Source organism: Halichoeres trimaculatus, unplaced genomic scaffold (genome assembly GCF_033239565.1).
Source record: "Halichoeres trimaculatus isolate MK-OKI-2021-1 unplaced genomic scaffold, fHalTri1.1 fHalTri1_scaffold_16, whole genome shotgun sequence".
In the NCBI taxonomy this organism is placed as follows: Eukaryota; Metazoa; Chordata; class Actinopteri; order Labriformes; family Labridae; genus Halichoeres; species Halichoeres trimaculatus.
In genome coordinates, this window is record NW_027437194.1 from 19554595 (window position 1) to 19569611 (window position 15017).

The window sequence follows — 15017 nt, forward strand, 5'->3', positions numbered from 1 at the left end:
TGCTCTTTAGACGAGAGCTCAGCATGGATATTAGGAGAAATGTGAGATGACAGAGACACAGAGAGACGCTGCGAGTCAGAAAAGTTCAGGCAACTCACGCTGGCATGAAGATGTGTCACGGTAGTTCAGAGAGAAAGAGCGGCGCCATCGTGAGAAAACACGACGGAGATCATGGAGAGGATCGAAGGATGGAGTGCCTGAGATGAACACGATCAAAAAAGTTTGATATTTCTATTTTTTGGACCAAAAACAGGAAGAGACACAAAAAGAAGAGAGTCCACTCTTCTTAAGTAACTTTGGTGTTCACATGGTCAGAGAAAACATTATTATTTGGGTCTTAAAAGATCATTCAAGATGCTCTGAAAATGGCTGGCAGCCAATGAGTTAATCTTGCGTTTATGAGCGGTGTAATTAATTAATCTAATTAACACGTTAAAGTCACAGCCCTAATATAAATTGACTGATTCCAGTGCTGGATTTTTGACTTTTCTTGACATTTTAACTGACCACAAGACTTAGAAGAAGAAGAAGAAGTGACTGACAGTGTCTTTAATCCATCACAAATAAATTACTGCATACTTATTTGAGATCCTGCCACTAATATCATACATAAACCAACTGTATGAAGTTAAGTTATACAGTAACATAGTAAACTTCCCTCTAACAAATTTGGTAGAGTGGTGCTTTAGTCATACCCAAGTTTGTACCCACATTCACTCCTTTTAAAAAGAAATCAACATTCACCACTACAGTGAATGACCAAGGTCACTGTGCTGCTCCATTCACTTCTACCATTTCTAATCCATAAGAAATGAACACTTGCCATATACATTCCATTATAATATTACAGCAAGTTAAAAGAGAGCTGAGGCTGTTTCCTCTCATGCTGATAAAACCAATTTCCCTCTCAGGCCTTAATGAGAATTGCAAAGCTTTTCATATTCGGTTACAGTGCCTTGGCCTATGGGATATTGATGAGAGGAAAGCAGCTGCAATCATGATATTAGGCTCTTTAAGTCACAACAACAGAATGTATGGCATCAAGCATTACTCCCAATGATATAGGGTCCATTTGTGCCATGTGCATGGTTTATAGCCCTGTGCATGCTCGTAACTCAATGGCAACATCGCCATGTACTTCATAACATACAAGATTAATAAGCAGTGTGACAGGAAAGATCAGGAAAATTCAGTAGAGACCTTTTACCTGTGGTTTGCATTTGTTGGGTCGTGGTATGATTATAATTTGAGAAAGAATCACTGTTTCACAGAATTTTCTCATACCGTTTGTATAAACTCACATTTGATTGTTATTTTGCAGTCACCTGGTGGTTACTTAGCAACATTATAGGTTATTAGGTGCAAGCATGTGTATTGTTTGTGGCTGAAATGAGACGCTACAGATGGAGCCTACCCACTGACTTCAGATGGTTGTAAAGGGAGTTAATCAACTGGAATTGCAGCCCAGCATGCAAGCTGTTGTTAATGACGTATGCTGTAAGAATCTCACAATGCACTCACTGCCATTCAGCCGAGATAGAACAAACATGTTGTAACTTGTGCTTTTATAAGCATCAAGATTTGTTATTTCGTGTGCCACCAAAAGGAAGGGTGGAAAAACAAAAAATAAAGAAAATAAGTCTAGGCACAAACAATATGACCAAAATATAAATAAATAAACAAATTCTGCAACTGTTACTACCTCAGCTATATCTCTCTTTGTAGGATGAGCCAATGTCATCTCTGTCCTCAAGAGAAAGTACAACTGCGTGAACTATTCAAAGACGGGTCAAGAAAATAGTGAAGATTCCCAGAACGCAATTGCTGATGACAACATCCACTTGACAGACGAAGTGGGGCCAGATAACTTAAACCCAGACTGATGTGACAGGGGCCACTATTAAGACTCTGACCAGTTGACAGACTGTGTCATACAGACGGACAGATGGAAGCAAGGAGGCGACAGGGAGAGACACACACAGAGGCAGCAGACAGAAAGACAGAGGGAAGAGTCTGACGGATGCAGAGGATGACAGAAAGATGGACAGTCGCGGACGCTATTGGCGATAAAGTATAAAACTTTGACTTAAAGTGATATGAACTGTTTGAAAATGATGCACTAGACTCCCAGACGGACTTTCTTTCTTTTTTAATGATGCAGCAATAAAACTGTTGGAGAGGATCGCTCCCAGTAAATGCAGTATAGTGATGAAGTGTTTGGAGAAGAAGAAATAAATTATTATGCAATCAGTCAAAAAAAAATTGACTTGAAAGCTTGTTCTTCTCTTTTGTTAGTGCTTGCATTGTCCAATTTATAAAGTCTTAAGCAAAAATATACAAGATAAGATTGCCACCCAGTGGAATATAAATTTATTTTTAGATGCACAACAGATATGGAGCCAACTTATCTTCAGCCAAGACAAAAAAATAGTTTCTCTTTTTCTTCTGATCATAAAATTGTATTTGATGAACCCAACAGATGTAGTGTGATTTTTTTCACTTATTACAACCCTACATAGTCCGAAACACTAGGTGGCAGCGTGCAATCGGCACTTAAATAGACCCCTTTAAGATATATGCACATTATGGAATCAAAACTGGCTTTTAACTTTATTCCCTCAGACAAGTTAGGATTCTTTAAACTCTGAATTATTAAAAATGGTTGATAATCAACCACAGACACAAGACTGCCAGACTTATGACAGTATCACGAGTGTTTTAGAGAAACCAGTGTTTTGAAGTAACTATGCTAACTAGCTAATTTGAACTAAAAGTGTAGGTGTTTGTCACAATTACAACAGTTGTTAAAACAATGATAAAAAAAATCAACACCCTTTTGTGTATTTTTCTGCCATAATGTAAAAATAAACCCATTAGATATGTCTCACCTGACAGTCACCAGTTAGCGAAGTCAAACCTTATGCAGGAACAACTGCAACATCTAGGAGCTATATTTTTTTCTTCGTATGTATTTAACCTCAGTTAAGTTAGGTTAACTGCCTAGTTTGTGAGCAAAGTTTGAAAAAGTTGAAAAATTATAAAGTTGGGTTCAGGCCCAGGTTGTGACCAACTTCAACAACCTCCATGCATGGTTTGACAAACTATTACACTCCACAACAATTCCATTGTTTAAAAGTTCTCACAGTAATGATTATTTACAAACAGTGAAGAGGTCCAGTCAAAGAACAAGCACAGCGTCAAAGGAATTACATACTCTGCACCTGTGGTAAAAACATCTTCCTCTGTTTTCCCTGTTAAACAATCAGCAAGCCAGTCATTCTCTTTAGACACTACTCTATCTTTGATAAGGAAGTACAGATAGTAGCTAACCACACAGTATAACTAAAGGGTCACTTTAGTTAAATAAGTTGCAAATGTGGGCCCAGTTTTTTTTAGTGCCGCTAACAGCAGCTGTCTGCCCACGTCATGGAGGCTACAGTGCAAGTTTTGTTTACTTCAGTCTTGTTGTCTGGCTTTAACCCTGGCAGCCGCCAGATGCTCTTAATCAAAAATAGACCCCAAACACACCCCAACATCTGGCAGAGATTAAAAATGAGCATTGGTGACATTTCCCTCAGACGCTGTTCTTCATTTTTAGTAAAATACAGCTGATGATTTTTTGGCTACAAAAAGTGAGAACCAAGCATGATTTCTGGTGGCAACATGAGACAGAAAGGAGCGATTTTGAAAAAAAAAAGTGTTGACACAGGATAAACTCATTTCCTTGTGCTATTAAAACAAAAAGCCTCTGTAATATTTTACTCAGTTATGACACCTGTGGTTACTACCCAGCATCATAAAATACTTGATTGTGATTAGTCAAAACCCAATAGCAACAGTGATCAATCCTTGAAGTCCATGTAAAGCAAATTCAGACATTTTCTTTTTAACACATTAAATAGGTCATACATGTATTTCCTTAAAACATGAAAAAGTCTTTCAATCATTTAGGGTTAAATTGTGGAGCTAGGCTCACAAACTGCTTCAAAATTTCTGTGTTCAGGATTTAATGGGCGAGTCAGAAATCATAGCCGGGTTACATAATGGGGCCATCATTAGCATAACCCTGACCCTGCTGCTGGTGTGGTATAAATACATTCAGTGTCCTTAGCTTCAGTGGTTATCCGCTCGCTCTCAAGTTTTGAATAGTATTTGTTACTAGACTGTAAGGAACAAGGCTGAACACAATCAGTGTCTGATTAAGAGTCAGATTCTGGCTCTGATGGCTTGCACAGGTAGGGCTGGGTCCGACCGATGAGGTTGCTGGCGCTAACTTCCACTGCTATTGTAGGTTTTGTTTTTGTACAGTACACGGAGGCAGCTCCCCTTTCGTGTGTGAGTGTGGTTCCAGCACTTTGAACTGACACGCCTCCAGCATTTGACAGCAGAGAGAAGTGCTTGTTTTTCCATGATTTTTAGACTTAAATTTATATACTTGTTTTTTTTTTTAAATCTTTAAAATTTGGCTCAGTGGTCAATGACACGTGTCTGTTGTGTGACAAACTCATAACACAAATTTATTGCTGCTTTACACAGACTTTAATGGGCAAAGCAATGCTGGGGACACCTTGGTCACACACATTGTATCAAATCAATCTCATAAAGGCATCTGCCACATTTCAGATCCACCTGTTAACACCATAAAGTTAGGAAGCACTTCCGCCTGATTTATATATACTGTAGCCATTAAGGTTGATTTAAAGAACTACTATAAATGAGTAATAAACTTTTCCCCAGGATCCTAATCCACATTACCACCTATTCACAACACATTAGGTATTACTGAACCTCTATTGAATGGCTTTGATACCTATTATTGGTGGCTAGGGATGGCATTGGCCGTTCCCCTTGAGATCAAATTGGCCAACCCTAAATCCTGATCTATGATTGGCTTTCCAAAAATGGCATTTATGTCAAAATCAACTATTTGAATTGTGCAGCAAAACTCTGGTAGAAGATGTCTAACAAATAAACAACACAATAGTGTTCAGGCTCTGGGAAAACATCTTTTTTGGCGTTGAGTTTGCAAAACTTCACTTTGCACAGTTGGTTGTCTATCTTGAAGTTAGATGCAGAAATATAGCACCTTTCCGATAATCCAGATTGAATAAATTTAAGTAATCACAGCTGATTTGATCACAAGATTTGGTGACAACATGATTTTGTGTAAGTCACAAAAATATGATGATGAAACAACTTGTGATGTGATTTGCAACAGAGCATAAAAAAGCTTTATAGAGAAGAAACTTTCTCTTCCTCTGACTGCTGTTAAAACACTTCAGAACAAGTCTCAAAACAGTGTTTCATTGTTCTTATAGTTTTTTGTTTTTACATTTTATCTGAACTTTTTTTCAAAGAAAAAACTTCAATGGTTTGATGGAAGTCTTTCTCATACTCATAGAAAGCTTGGCCGGGGTTGGGAGTCACTGCTTTTGTGTATCAGAACACGCACATAACCTTGAATAGATTTTTTGTGTTTCTTTGTGATCTGAGCTTTACAAAACTTTCAGACTTATACCCTGACATTACTTTAAACAGATACTTTATACTCTGTTTTTCAGTTCACAGACGGGGGTGTGAAAGAGGTCACTTGTTAATATGAATTTCAGAGAATTCTCTATTGAACATGTAGGTCAAAAACTTTATGAAACAAATCTGCATAAAAATAAAAAGTTTAATTTTTAGAATATGGTACTGTGGTGCTGTATATGCATAACCACCCATGCATTATACATCACTCCATGAATGTTCGAAGTATAGAACAATAAATCCCCCTTTCATTGTAACTGTTGTCTAGTTTGCTACAAATTAGGCACTGTACAGCATCTATGGTAAAATAAAGTTGTTAGTTTTTGCCCTTTCCATTGTTACGGAAACAAAATGGCAAGCTGTCAGTTATGTGAATGAATAATGACAAGGCGTGTATGACATGATGATAAGGGTTGTTGTTTTGATGCCAGCAGAGAAAGGCAAACAAATACTGTTGGCTCAGACTGAGAGCTTCATCAAACAAATTTAGAGAGAATCAATAAACAGCCTTGCATTTTTTCACATTATTTATAGATTTGTTTCTCAAGTTGTTTGGGTTCCTCGGAATATCAGACAGAGGAGTAAAGATGAAACTGACAGCTGTGTTTTGCTTTGCGAATGAGACATGTGCTTGTTAAGCTGTTCTCATCACTCAGGTCTGTCAGGCATTTTAAAATTCTTGGCATCACTGAGGACTGCATTAAGAAACAAAGTCTTTGGGAGATGGCTGACCTGTCTCAAAATAGACACTACCTTGTCCTTCAAAAGGAACGGAAAATTCCAGAGCAGCACAATACACCCCCGTGAACGGTGAGGTTTCAAAAGCAACAGCTTTCGAGAAGCTTCCTCTCAAGTGCAAATTGAAATTTTTACTCTGTGACCTTAAATTTCACCTTGTAGTATCCTGATTAGCACACATCAAAGAAACTTCAACCAGTGCATCTGACTTTAGAGAGAAAGATGAAAAAAGTGATGCAACCTGAGGCATTCCTCTAAGAAATCCTAATCTCTTGTGGCTAAAGGTAGCTGAAAATATAAAAGGACCAAATTTAGAGACTAAATGAGGCTGAGTAGAAATGTTTTCCATCTATTCAGCAACAATGTTTTGGCTTTTTATTTTGCCTTTTTATTGAAGACTTTGTATGAATGTTGTTTTTCATTACTGCTTGCTTTAGACTTAAAACATCAAACAACAGAGGTTACAAACATCTCCCCTTGAGTTCTCAAACAAACTTAGTTGTTGTTTTTAAACATTCTTTGTGTCTGTTTTGAAACACCTTAAATAAACTCAGACCAATATTCATTCATGTTAAAAGCTACTCTGCCTACCCAAAAATTTAAATCATCTGTTCCCCAAGCTAAACCAAAGAGGACTTAAAGGACCCATATTATGCAACTTTTCAACAAGTTCAAATAGGTCTCAGAGGTCCCAGTACAGTCAATTTAAAGTTTTTTTTTTGGCCTCAAAAGCCATTTTTTCTAGACTTCAGCCACTCTGTAAATCCCCTCTCCCGAGCGCCAAGCTGTTTCTGTGGGCGTAGCTCTAAATGATAATGAGCTTCCCTGTCCACACCTCCTTCACAACTTCTTTGGATGAGGGTATGGCTTTCGCTCTGGTACCATGCTGCAGTGTTTACACAGGGTGCGTAGATATGGTTCATAGAAGCGCCGTGGTTCAGTCATATCAGTTTGATCCAGAGTCTCACCCAGAAGTAGAGGCGCCTGAAGAAATCCAAACACTATGACTGCAGCAGGACGTTTCTGAGTGGTTAGTAACAAATATTATGTGTCTTGATATGCTGCTGCAGTTACCGTCAGGTAAATAAAGCTAACAATAGCAGCTTGGTGCTAACCAGAGTTACATGACCATACCAAGCAGAAGGAACTGAGTGCAGCCTGGACTGTTCGTTTTTAGACACAAAGGGGCAAACTAAACTGCAGCAGTAACACACACAGTGGTGACTGTGGTCTTAGCCTCCATAATAACAGCTGGGAGTGTGTTCACTACCCTGTAGCACAACATTAGCTCCACCAGGGGCTACCTCGACAGGTAGTCACATCCGTCCAAACAAAAGATAACATTGTGTATGTAAAGCTAGCTTCACGTGAAATATATGCCCATATATCTTCTCATTAATGTTCCCTGATATTATTTACTCATGTAACTTTAGCTGCAATGCTAAAACCACATTCATCACGCTATCGCGCTAGGTAGAGCATATAGTGAAGCAACAGAAATCAGTAAAATGTACAGCTCCCACTTATGTAGCTGGGTCACAGACAGTTGTTACAGATCCATGCTTCAGGTTCTTGGCGAATCCTGCTTTGTACTGGCCCTCGTTGAGAAAGCAGTCCGAAGTGAACAACATTTTAGGAGTTGTTGTGGGTGCATCTCCATCTAAAATAAAATGAATCCACTGCATCTTCAAAACCTCAGATGATGGAGATAAACAAAGACTTCTGTGCTCTTTTGTGCAGCCAACAACATAGCAACCGCCGTGCTTTGCTTGTACCTTCGACATTTTTATTTTACCGAAGCAGCCGAGCAGCCAAAGTGAAAAACATGCTGCACAGAAGGGGCAGTACAAGGGGAGGAGTTACTGTTTTTTACTTCTGCCTTGCATGACGTCATGCAGGGCAGATCTCAACTTGCATAATATGGGACCTTTAAATGTCCCATTTAGAGTCATGCATAGTATAGTTAATCTGTGCAATTTTACTTATGTCAAATTCTTTTTGAAGACATTAAAGTTAGTGGGTCATGTATGGTGGCATTTAGCTGCCAAAATCCCTGAGGTAAGATAAGTTAGTGCCTCCAATCCGAGTCTCAAGCGAGTAGAAAGCCATTTGGTCCAAGTCCAGGAAGTATCACTTCTTTTCCATCAGTGTATAGGGGCTTGTATTGAAGATGAAATGTTACATGACTGGTCACAAAGTTCTGATTTAGAACTAATCATCCTAAGAAATAAGATGATCTTCATTTCAAAAATATACATCTAAAATACTATAAAAGGGGCAACACTTGCAGCCATTTAAGGTGTTATCAACCAGTGGCAATCCAGTTTCTCTCCCTAGAATGCTGTAAATAAGGGAACAATAGGAGTTTCAATTTTATACGTTTTATACAATAAAGTTAACAACCTGTTGAACCTTTGTGCTTATATTTTGAGAAATCTGTTTTGTGAATCTGACCTTGAGACAAAGCAGTTGACATGTTGATTTATGCCTAATTCTTAGTTATATAAGTAGCCACAATCAGATTCCAGACCTGATTCTATTTTCTATTTATCCAGTGCCACAAAGTCTCCTTTAATTGCTATGCAGATGTCAGAATGTAGAGTCAAAATGTTACCTAGAACTCCAGATGTGGGTGTCACATGGAAAGTTAATCAGCTGATGATCAAACAGTGTCAGAATGCTCCTTAAGAAGATCACAAAGAGATGCTTTCATTCATAGCTGGCTTTGATGAGTGCCCCACCCCGTGTCCACACCCCTAACATTGACCCCAATATCTCTTATTACGTTCTATCCCCTCGTCTGCTCGAGTATATGAACACACTTAAGAGTGCGACTACAAATGGGGGGCGCTCTGCGAAGTGCCATTTGATTATTTAATCGTACAAAATTACACTGAAAAACAGTCACATGGCAAAATGATGGCCTGATTACACCAAGGAGCTGGGTTTTGAGGTTGCGATTAAACACACAAAGGTGCAGACGAGATAGGAGAACTACAAAGAGAGAATGAAATAGCTTTAAATGGAGAAATTGAACTGAAAGGGCAGGAACATCAGTTAGGGCATACAGAGGCATAGAATTACAGAGAAAGAGTGAAATAAGATTAAATTAGGGAGGAAAAAATGGACTGCCAGTTGAAAGAAGAAGGGAAAATGAAAGGAGATAGGCACAGAAATACATAAATGAGTGTGATAAGGGGGAATGTGTTAAAAGACCTGATGAGAATCCAGATTAATTCTACCTTTAAGGTAATAGAGCAAAGAGGTTTCAGATATGGCAGACCAAATATGATAAGACATTATGCGAACACAGGAGTCATTACTGACTGAATAAAGAGGCAAAGTTAAAAAAAAAAGATTAAAAAAAATGCTCCATTCTGATCTGTGACAGCTCAAGTTTTTGCAGCTTTCCAAACAATCGATGCAGTCTCATTTACAGATTTCCTCACATGATTATTGAGAGGGTGACAGCACAGAATCAATAAGTGGCTGAATCAAGAAGAAAGACTTTGATCAGGCCTTATAACTTAAAATAGAAAAATCACTGACACTTTCAAACAATTGTTCAACTTTGAAATATATTACCTTTATAACTTCTAAATTTCAGTTTTCTGAAGATTATTATACCTAGTGAAAGGAAGTAAATTAAGCCTAGCACAAGAAGTGTTCAGGATAATAAGGGAATAAGGGGAATTTATGTTTGGTAGATTTTTTTCTTGTTGTAGCAGTGCAATAAATCTTATATTGTTTAAACCATCTAAGCCTGTATGTTTCTGTTTTAAATGGTGCCGCATTTGTAAAGAACATACATTTGTGTTGTTTGGTGGACAGGGTGATTAAAGTCTAAAGAAGACATCGACTATTGTTGTAGCAGTCGCTCACTTCTGCTTTCTTTTGTCCATTAATGTAGTAATGACATTGTCTTTTTTGATATGGCCTTTATTTTGGGGAGTTTTTCTTTCTTTTTTTTTAATCCATTTCCTGTTTTTTTGCCTGTTTTACAATTTTGTCAATGTGTTGTACATGTGATTTTATTTATTCACTTATTTATTTGTTTATTTTGCATTAATAAAAATATTAATTTATTTATTCATAACTGTTTATATTAGTTTCTTTATTTTATGGAGGGGATGGGGGGGGGGGGGGGGGGGGGGTATGGCTGTCTATCCTATTAAGAAAATTTCCAAATTAGCAGTTTGATGCAAGATTTCTTCAAAAATGACCTTTTTGCCTTACTTACCTTCAGAAGAAATTGTAGGGTTTTTTTTGGTCTGACCACCCCACTTGTGGAGATGAAGGTGCATCTACGGTGGGCAACATGGACAAACAATCTGTAACAGTTTGAAGTACTTCATCAGGATATATGAGTAAATGCATAAACAATGAAAACGTCAAAAGTAAACGCAAAAGTTGAAACACACTGAAAATGCAAAATGAACTCCAAACTTACAAATGATGTGAAGCAAAAAATTCACACATAAATAAATAAATCTACAAAGGAAAAAAACATGCTTCAAATTGGCTTGTGCTCCCAGCCTGTGTTTCTGTTAAAAGAAAGCATTTAGATATAATAAACAAGACTGTGGATAAATGGTGTGAGCAAGAGGAGAAAATTTCTTCAACAAAAGGAGGTAAAAAGCCTTTTGAGGTCCCAGTTATATCTTTCAAAACCCAATGGGGAGGGGGCTTTTGAACACAAATAGCACTGGAATCTTAGGTCTAACCTTGCCCTTGGAACAGCCAAAAGTCCCGTCAGTGCAGACACACAAAGAATAGGGAAACAGATAATAAAAAAGATGGCCGATGGGCAGGTCATTCTGCCAGGGGCAGGGTGATATTCCTGGCATGCAGGGCAACTGAGTATGATCTGGCACGTATAGGTAATGTTAATGATGTTTTGATTCTCTGCTGCAATGCTTAGACATTGGGGAGAGTGAAATGTTACAACAGGCACAGCCTCACACAAAGTGGGAGTGTATAAAGGTCACAGTTCATTGATGAGGTGATTATCAATAAAGCAAGAGGGTCTAACACAACATGTTTTATGATCTAATCTTTGGTTTTAAGCTAATGAAATTGGCAAAAATTATACAGAGCGTTCAATATCACAGAAGAATATTGAGTGCTTTGTTCTCTTTTGAAACATTTGAAGGCTTTATATAATTTATTAGAAAGTGCCAAGACTGATCTATTTCAAGTGCTTGGAGATTCTTGTTCCATTCCCTCTGTGTCTGATGCATTGTTTGACTGGATTTCATCTCTAGATATTTAATAAACATGAAGGTAAAAGGAAAAAACTTACTTATAAAATGTCCACGAGGAGCACACAAGACAAGGTAAGATCCACCACAAGGCGGGAAACACAGACAAAACATACACAAGGTGAAGAGCAACAGGTGTGGCCACAGGGCACAGGTGAAACTAATTAGTGTAATCAAAGTGGAGGAAACACAAGAGTAGGATGTAAAACTCAACAAGACACAATGAGAGCAAGATAACCAAAATAAAACACACACACAAGCAAGAATTGAGCATAACTAAAACAAAACATGAAATCTCAGATTTCTATACAAAGGCTTTATGACAATTAATAAAAACAACTTGTGAAAATTTTCAATTATTTAAACCCCTAATCTTTACAAGATCTTTACAGGATCTTCAGGAGATCTCCACAGGATTTGCTGAAATAACGAGGTCATAGGACCCTCCAAACTAATTCATGACATTCTGGGGAGGCGGGCCTCAGACACCAAGGTCTGCCCACAGCCCTGCCTTTGGCAGGTCTCTAGAGGGCTGGCCAATCAGGGTAAAGGGGGGTTCCAGCACAGGGAGCCTTAAAAAAAAACAACATCTAAGAGTCAAAAGGGTCTCAGACAGAGGCTTAAACAACGCTTTTATATCACAGTGGTACTGAAGGGACAAAATAAAGGCTAGAAAAATTAAAATAAAAAAAGCTCTCTAAGCCCTTAACTACATTATTATGTTCTAAGTTCATTCTTATGAGTGCATACCAAACTAGAAAAGCACTCAGAGAACGCAGACCTCGGCCAAGCATATTGTGATTGTAACACAACACTAAAGTCCTACTTTAATGTTATACTCCCTTTCAGCAGACTGTCTGCTACAATTTGGTGTTAGTTGCAGGTTTGTACGATATTTTGTTACCTGAACCATGGATCTTAGTATCCAAAAAATTGCCAGGGTCTGGATCATACTTTTACATCCATCAGAAATTATGGTGATCTTGTCTTGTATTGTTTTGTAAAGCAATCCAACCATTTATTGTGGAGTTATATACACATTTGGTGAAAACGGCTCTATCTCACAATGATAAAGAATCCATTTAAAAAATGCCTAGATCCAAAAGGTGATCCGAATCACCTCCAAAATTGAATCCCTTCTTCCTTATCCCATTTTGAACATTTCCTGAAAATTTCAAGAAGGTCTGTTTGTTACTTTTTGAGTTATGTTGTTCACAGACAAACAGACAAACTCCCAAAAACATAAAAGTGAAACATAAGTGAAATCATACATCCCCAGACCCCCTCTTAGTATACACCATAAGAAACCCAAAGAATAATAGATAAATATAGGAAGGAGTGCTTCTTGGCTTCAAAAAACTAAGCCAGTTTCAGATGCTCCTCGGACAGGGGGGCATGCAGTCTTAGAAATCCAAGATAAAATTCAAAGTGCTCTGTTTAGAGCAGTTAAAATACCTTTATCTCAATAGCATAATCATGTTGATCTTAAGAACACATTATCCCATATTTGGAGGACCATATAACTTACATTTGGAGCCTGTGCTTTAATTTGATTCATCCTGTAGATTTACTCTCCCTTTTATTTGGAACAGGCCTCAATAAGAGGCAGGTTTTGAATTATTTTGCAGAAGAAATTTTTTCCCTGCAAGTTAAGGTCCTTTGTTGCCACTTGAGCCTTGATTCCAGCTTTAAAGCCAGCAGTAATAGTAAATTCTTTATCAACTTGTTGGAGCTGTAACCTTGATTAATGCCATACCTTCATGCTGTGAATACTCTTGGGCATATGCTCCAGCTGATCATAAAGCCTCCTCCTCCTCCTCCTGCCACTCTGCAGTCACCATCTTTTTTATACGTGTAAATTTCTGCAATGTTTCCTCCCGTTCTTTTTTAAATCAATAGGAAACGGTTCTCCTGCTGCTTTTTAATGGATAAACTCGACAGCTTGATGACATTCAGGTCCCCCTGTGATCTCTGTGCTGCTTTGTTGATCAGTAAATATAACATGAGGCATTTCGGAACGGTGTAAAATAGGAAAGAAACAACAAAATGTTGTCTTATTGCACCCAGACTGCCAAAAATAATAAATAAAAAAAAAAATACAGGCTTCTAATTGAGACTTGGCCTTTAATTGAGACCAGGTCTATATTGGAAGTTGTATGGCGTATGAACATTGTGGATTAAATGGATTAAATTTTAGTTGTTTGAAATAACTAATTAATAATGTAAATTTACCATCTACTGTAACAAAAAAATCTGTTTTCTGGTTGCAGATTTTTCCCAGTCAGATAGTCAGACAGTCAGACTCTGTTATCTGGAAATAGGATAGCAAACAGCTTAGTGATGTTTCAGTCCATCTCAGTGAATCCAACAACTTCTGCAAACATGTATAAGCGTTCTCTTTAATTACAGGTCATTATTTATTGGGAAACATATTATTTCATGACATAATCAGGGATTAGTTTGATGGTACAGATACTGAAATCACACTAGGTGAGAGTTAAAGTGTTAACACGGTAATTGCTTTCATCTATAGTCCACATCACTGTCCAATGGTTCCACTGCAGGTCAGGTCCTCAGGGCATCCACTTGATCAGTAATCAAGATACAAAGCACAGGTTGGGACACACAGAGTCGAAACCACTTGTCAAATTATCCACCCAGTATTGATCCAGTATTGATCCCCCTAGCTTACCCCAGATGTGGGGCCGAGGACCAGGCACTATCCTTCTAACTTAGCCGTATTAGAATATCTCTTTCACGCTGGAGCTCACAGCGTACAGTTTTATCTATTCTGAGCCAGAGTGAAACTGTGAGAGATGAGGAGGGTTGACAGGTGATGATGAGACAGATAGTGTGAAAAAGGAGTCAAGGATAGAATCTTTTGTTAAACATGAAAATCAATCCCCGAACAGAGGAAAGGGCCTGCAGCAGCACTTATCAGCTACTTACTACACCATCCTAGCGGCCCTCCTTCACCAGTTTCTCACCAATTTTACTTTAAGTTAGTGTGACTGAACGACTTCCAGGCCTGCCAAGCAACCTTGATACGTCACATGTGATGACAGCAGCCCTCTAGTGACCTAAATGAGTGAACAGCTCTGACAGCGCTAATGCCTGTGAACTCCCAAACTATACTGAACTGATGAGCTAACACTTTGACTGGGTTCTTGTGACTGATATGCTGTGTGTTCCATAATTAAAATGTTGAAAGTTGAAGAAATATGTATGCAAACAAGCCCCTCAAGTTAACTTCACCCCATCTTTTTGAGTAAAGGTGCTTTCAGAGTAGTTGCCATCAACTGTCAACTTCAATGTTCAGCATTTTGCATCTGCAGCAGAAGGGCGTCACTACTCCTGGCTGCATCTGCCAGCCTGCATACTACAGGCTGCTGCTATCCTCCTTTATAATCCTCATCACACTGTTACACAAAGCTGAAAGGAGTGACGATTTCTGATTGAGTAAGTATAACTTTTTTTCCAACTTTAATG

At 38.2% G+C, this 15017-nt stretch overlaps 1 long non-coding RNA gene across 1 annotated transcript in view; it reads right to left on the reverse strand.

Annotated features, from left to right (window-relative positions):
• LOC141805278 (uncharacterized) overlaps nucleotides 1-11647 on the reverse strand; it is an 84233-nt gene extending 72586 nt beyond the window's left edge. Inside the window, exons 1-2 of the long non-coding RNA XR_012599709.1 lie at nucleotides 11570-11647; nucleotides 10508-10598 (exon numbers count right to left, since the gene is read on the reverse strand). This is a non-coding gene — a long non-coding RNA (uncharacterized LOC141805278). The remainder of the gene's footprint in view (nucleotides 1-10507; nucleotides 10599-11569) is intronic.
• Between the last annotated feature and the right edge of the window lie 3370 nt (nucleotides 11648-15017).